Below are 6,323 nucleotides of genomic sequence, written 5' to 3'. Positions count from 1 at the left end.
GTCTAAGCGAGGAGATAGATGATATAGCCTTCCTCAATATATTGGCTATCTAACACTGAAAGAGTTTTTCAAATTGGACCAGAGTTTCCGAGAATAGCGAGTATGGGCTATCTAACACCGAAAGAGTTTTTCAAATTGGACCAGTAGTTTCCGAGAATAGCGCATTCAAACAAACAAACTCTTCAGCTTTATAATATTAGTATAGATTTCTTTGGTTTGTCGCCTCCTCGGAAACCAACAAAAATATTGTGACAAAACTAGCAAGTTCCCGGGACAAACTTTCCACTCCATGAAAATTTATCACCGGCAGGAAGCGTCTCTTCATTTTCCTTGTTACCATAAGAGAAACTATTTTCCATGTTTTTATAAAGTAACTGTAGGTAAACGCTGTCTATGGGCACCTAAAATTAGCCTTGAACTAAATATGTTATTAAAATTAATAGTGATGTGCAGTTGCACTTATTAATTTATTGTTGATACGAATTTCAGCATCATACTACCATAAACGCGAATGTCAGTAATGTCACTGATCGCATGTATGTTGGTGTTGGACCATGGACTACTTACCTACATGATAAAATATGAAAAATCCTTGAAGGTAATGATAACATTAGATAGGATTAGGGACATTTGTAGGTCGTTCACAACACATTACCACACATTCACGCTACTTCTTGTGAGAAAAATGTAAAACTCTAACTTCATAGACTTACACTTGTGCCGATAAAATTTACATTGAATCTGATATTGCTGAATATATTTGAATAAGAAATCCAGCAAACATAATATCTGTCCACTGAAGAATTATTTCATACTAGCTTTCCACCCGCGGTATCGCCCGCGCAGTAAAAGAAAAACCCGCATAGTTCCCGTTCCCGTGGGATTTCCAGGATCCTATGCTAAAACCTAAAACCTAGCCTATGTCCCGTGGTAAAAAGTAGCCTATGTCCTTTCTCGGGTATCAAAATATCTCAATACCAAATTTCATGCAAATTGGTTCAGTAGTTAAGACGTGATTGAATAACAGATAGACAGACAGAGTTACTTTCGCATTTATAATATTAGTATGGATTCTTTGAACATTTTTTAAAAGCATATCGCGTGAATTTTTTCATTATAATAATAGCTTATATACAATAATATAAGCTCACCCACAATAGTCTCGAGAATGGTCCAACGTTTATCCTCGTGTCTACTTAGTTGCATATTAATAACACGTGTGACCTAAAATACAGTTTTCGCAGTCCTTATAACTTTAAATTAATATTAATACTTAACTGGTTTTACACCGAACCTATTGCTATATTTCTGTGCAAAAGAGATCCGGCGTTATTATAAAGTCGTTAGTTATGAAACTTAAATAATTTATATCTATGGGGATATGTTATTATTTAATCTTATTTCGTCGGTAACTATTATATTAGACTTGAGGTCCCTTAACACTTAGCGGTAGAGTTATTACGTGGAGGCATTTGTTGTTAAATTGTAGTGTTGAATATAAAATATAATTAACAAAAAAGATCTTCAATAAAGATAGCCTCCTAACATTTAATGCATCAGTACGAACATTCAATTACATCGATACTTAATATCTTCCATATACACCTCTTCTTTACGAAACCTTTACAATAATTAAATCAAACGAGGAAGCGTTTATGATCGTATTTAATGAACGCGAGCATTAAATGTGACAGCAGTTTCAAAGCAATAAATACAAATCCAAACAGTAAACACATAAACATTATATTTTATAGCACCCTACCTGCCGTTACAGGGAAAAAAGCGAACCATTAAATGACACACTATTTTCGGCTGACAAAAATTGGCCTGAGGCCAGATTAGAGGGTGAAAATGAATGTGCTGAAAATATAGTAACTGTTATACGATTATGAGGGATTTTTCTTTTCGTATGTTTAGATGTTGGATAGCATTTCATACAAGGCATTCCGTATAAATAAGAATCCCAATTACAAACATACAATTATGTACATCGAAAACTATAAAAAAGTACAATTTTTTGCCAAAAATAAAACCAAGTTTTGACCCTTAAGATTATTCTTACAATTAAGACGAACTGAATTCTTGTAAAATTCATCAAACCCTAGATGCCACAGAGCATTAGAAAATATTATGTCAAGTGGATTATATTTATTTATATGTAGGTATCTATTGTACTCGTGAAAAGTACACCTCTATGTGGCATACTTGGTGTAAAATAATGTATTGTGACATTTTTTGTACAAGAAATCTTTACATTTCGAGTACAGTCGTTAATATAACTTTGGGTTATAAAAAATTTCGCGTTCAAGTTCATTTCAACCTTCTAACCCATTCGTGTCCTTATTTGTTAAGGTTTTATTAAAATCAAGGTCATAATTGAGACTATGGGAGACGGAACAAATATTATTTATAGCCTAAATTAATACGTAATACGCAAATTAATTACACCTCCTTTTGTATAAACATTTTTTTTGTTCACTAATAAAACACAGGTTGACTTTTTTTAATTTAACTCTAAACGGACAAATTCCATACACCGACAAAATAAAACGGAGTTTCTTAGATATAAAATAATTATACTTAAACTGATAGTTTTAATTATTTAATTACTTAAATGACATCTAGTTATTATAACCGTAGGTATAACTACATATTTGCAACTCAATTAACTTAGTTAAAAATATTCCATAATATATATAAATCTCGTGTCACAATGTTTGTCCTCAATGGACTCCTAAACCACTAAACAGATTATAATAAAATTCGCACACCATGTGCAGTTCGATCCAAATTGAGAGATAGGATAGTTTAAACATGTAGGTACCACGGGCGAAGCCGGGGCGGACCACTAGTATTCCATAAAGTTCTAAAATTTTACAAAATTTCGAAACTAATTTACATTATATTATTTAATGTAGGTCAACAGTATGTATATATTTGCAAATTTCAATTAAATGCAACACCGGCAACTGACCGCTAATTTACATTATGAAACAATAAAAATATAAAAATCTTTGAACATCTAGGTTTGATCAGCTATAATATTCTTACCTTTGCGCGTCCCCTTGTCTCTCCATACGCATATTCTACGTTTATTTAATAAAACCGAACTCGAAGATATCCATGTTATATTTTTATATTTAACATGCACAAACACTAGAACGTGCATGTCGGCAAGACGTAAACGCAGCATCAAAGTAGGTACCTATAGCTAACGTTCAAAGGATCGCATTAAAACTTCGATAAGATAATACATACATAATATGAGCTAAGTACACGATATAATATTATCTGTATTAAGCAATACAGTGAGTAATGGATCGTCAAAAGTCAACTGGTTAACATTTCGTCGACCTTAACTAGTAGTAGTGTTGCGACACCGCGCAAATTCATACCAACAAAGTCCATTGTTTCTTAGCTCGTTATTGAAATTAATCAAGTATATCGCTATTATAAGTGACTAACCCGAAAAAAATTGGATAAATCTTGACATTTTTATCGACACTTTCAGAATACGTTGAAAAAAAAATACAATCAGAACAATGGTAGTGATTGCAATTAGGCCATTTTGTACAAATGGATTATACTATACCTACTTTAATTGGCATTTGAATTTAAGTAACATGTTCTATTTATTTACATTAAATCGAAATTTAATTAAATCCTCCCCTAAAACAAACGTGAAACATATAATTATTTTTGTCTGAATATTTGGGTGTTGTAAAGAATTAAGAATCCCAGCAAAAATTTCACTCTTTCAACGCCAAGCCTGGATTTAATACCTCAAATTAGTTGCATTCGAATAGGTAGGTACTTCATCGCAGAATTCTAGTCATATCACGATAAAAATAAAATCCACAAGTGAGTCGAGCGTAGTAACTTCTATTCCTGTATTCTAGTGCTTTCTTCGTTTGGCAGCATTTGTTAAAAAGTAGAAAGTTTGAAACAAACGCCCTTCGTAGTCTCGGACTTTGAAAGCATCAGCAATCGCGAACAGAAGTTTCTTTCACACAAAATAGTTGACTTATTTGCAGACATTGGCGTCTATTCTCTATCTAATCACTGTATTTAAGAGCAATGGAATATTAAAAACAGTAAGTAGAAAGGAGATTTTCTCTAAATACACACTCGAATACCCTCTAAAAAAAAATAAAAAGCAGAAGGTTCACTCTATTAAATAATCGTTACTTTTCCGCGCCAATAAATTAAGAAGGTATGCACAAAACCTAAAAAAAATAAGTGAATTCATGTTAAACAGATTATGTAATTATTATTACCCATAAAAAACTTATTTGTGGGAAGCTGGTCCATTGACCTCAATGCTTATCTACTTCTTAATGTGAATTTATTTCTTATACAATAAAAAGTAGTAGAGAATAATATAATCGCACATTTATTTTTATATCATCACATAAAATTTCAAGATATTTCAAAACGAACTCACAATTATTTTCTTCGCATTAACTTTTAAGTTTAAACACTCACCTTGGCATGGAATGTTACAATAGCTAATTAAATGTGCTATCCAAGAGCTCTAGATTACTTGCCAAATATATGTATTTGTACTAACTTTTTGTAAAATGTTACTGGGTCAAGGCGAAATTCGCATGTATGAGTTGAAAAAATCAAAGCGGCTTATCAAATATAAGTACATATAGATCACTTGAAATATAGTAGGAAGGTATTAAGTTGGTACTGAGATTATCTACTGTTTTAAAAACATTAACTATTAAACAATAAATTGCACGAAATGTTTTACTAGCAAAAATCCTCATAGTCATATAAATAGCAAGACAGATAAAAAAATCTTATTTACCAATAATCGTTATTCATGAAGTTATATAACAAAAGGTGAATGACCACTAGGCTTCAAATTATTAGATTCAAGATGAGCTTCACCTTGAACTAGTGACCGCATCCTGCGTTGTGTGACGGCATCGCATACAAAATGCATAGATTCATCTGCTTCGAACGTTGATCAATAAACTTGGATGCGCTACTTTTAATTTAAATTATTTTATTGTGTAGAATTTTGTACGTACCTAGATTAAATTTGGTTTGGTATAGTCTATATACTTATAGAATTACTTAGTTATAGTTGATACCTCTGAGATTCGAGTAAAACTTGGATGGCGCTGAATTCACGGAAAATATGATACAGGGAATAATATGATACCCAATAGGTACTCTACACGCCTTCCCATTGATATTAAACTTTTTTAGGTGAAACTCGGGTTTACGTATTTACGAAATAATATTATCTAGATCCTATCATCCTATCATGTGTTTATGGGTAAAATAATGACTAAAAACCGCCCTTACATCCTTATCATGTGTGCTCACAAACTTTTGTTTTGAAAGTGAATCTTCCTTATCGGGGTTGGAAAAAAATAGTGTTACATTTTTTCGTTGCGCGTGACATTTTTCCGTTACGCGCCATCTTTTTCTCATCCTTACCACGCGTGATTCGACGTATTTCTATAAAGTTGCATATAGAAAATTATTTTTTGAAAAATAAGGTCATAAAGAAGTTTCACTTCTTACGTGTGTACACTAGTACACGCACACATTTTTTTTAAATAATAATAGGTAAGTGGAATTTACATTTTAACGAAATTTAGACTAGCTATCTGGAAAGGTGTCTAATGTACGATTATAGTACGATTGATTATAATATTATTATAAAGTTAAAAAGTGCCACATCCAAAGTCGGTTCTTTATTGATCGTTAACAAGTGTCTATAGAGATGAATACACTTAGATGTGTTTACCTTGAACTTGTTACATGACCGTTATACTAACGTCTGTTACCATTTTTTACTGGTTTAAAAAAATTACATCACTATGTTTATCTATTTAAGTAATATTACAGTTATTTTTTAATTAATATTTAAATTAATTCTGTTTAGTAAGAAACAAATTAGCAGTAAAGATAATACAATTAAATTATTAATTTATTTCATAAAGATCGTTATATTAACTTATTATTTATTGTATGTTATATAACTTGAACATACTAATTGCCTTAACAGTATTTTGTCATATCTTAGGATAGTGAGGAAAAGTATTTTATAGTTTTGGATACAAATGTGTAGGTGGCTTAGATAGGAACTGGGTGCATTACAATATTGTTTTTTAATTCCCTTTTGTCTATTATTGCTTTACTTCAGAAATCTTTAATTGGACAATCAAACATTTTATTTCTATAATTTTTTTATGTTTTTTAATGAATAATAAATAAGTAATCAACAACGGAATAAACACTATGCAACAATGTCGAAATTCCCTATTTTCAAATATTGCTCAAGCTGACGCGTTCGTTGA

The sequence above is a fragment of the Colias croceus genome, chromosome 13, assembly GCF_905220415.1.
Source record: "Colias croceus chromosome 13, ilColCroc2.1".
NCBI classification, from domain to species: domain Eukaryota; kingdom Metazoa; phylum Arthropoda; class Insecta; order Lepidoptera; family Pieridae; genus Colias; species Colias croceus.
The sequence above is the reverse complement of the archived record's forward strand: the minus strand, read 5'-3'. Positions refer to the sequence as shown.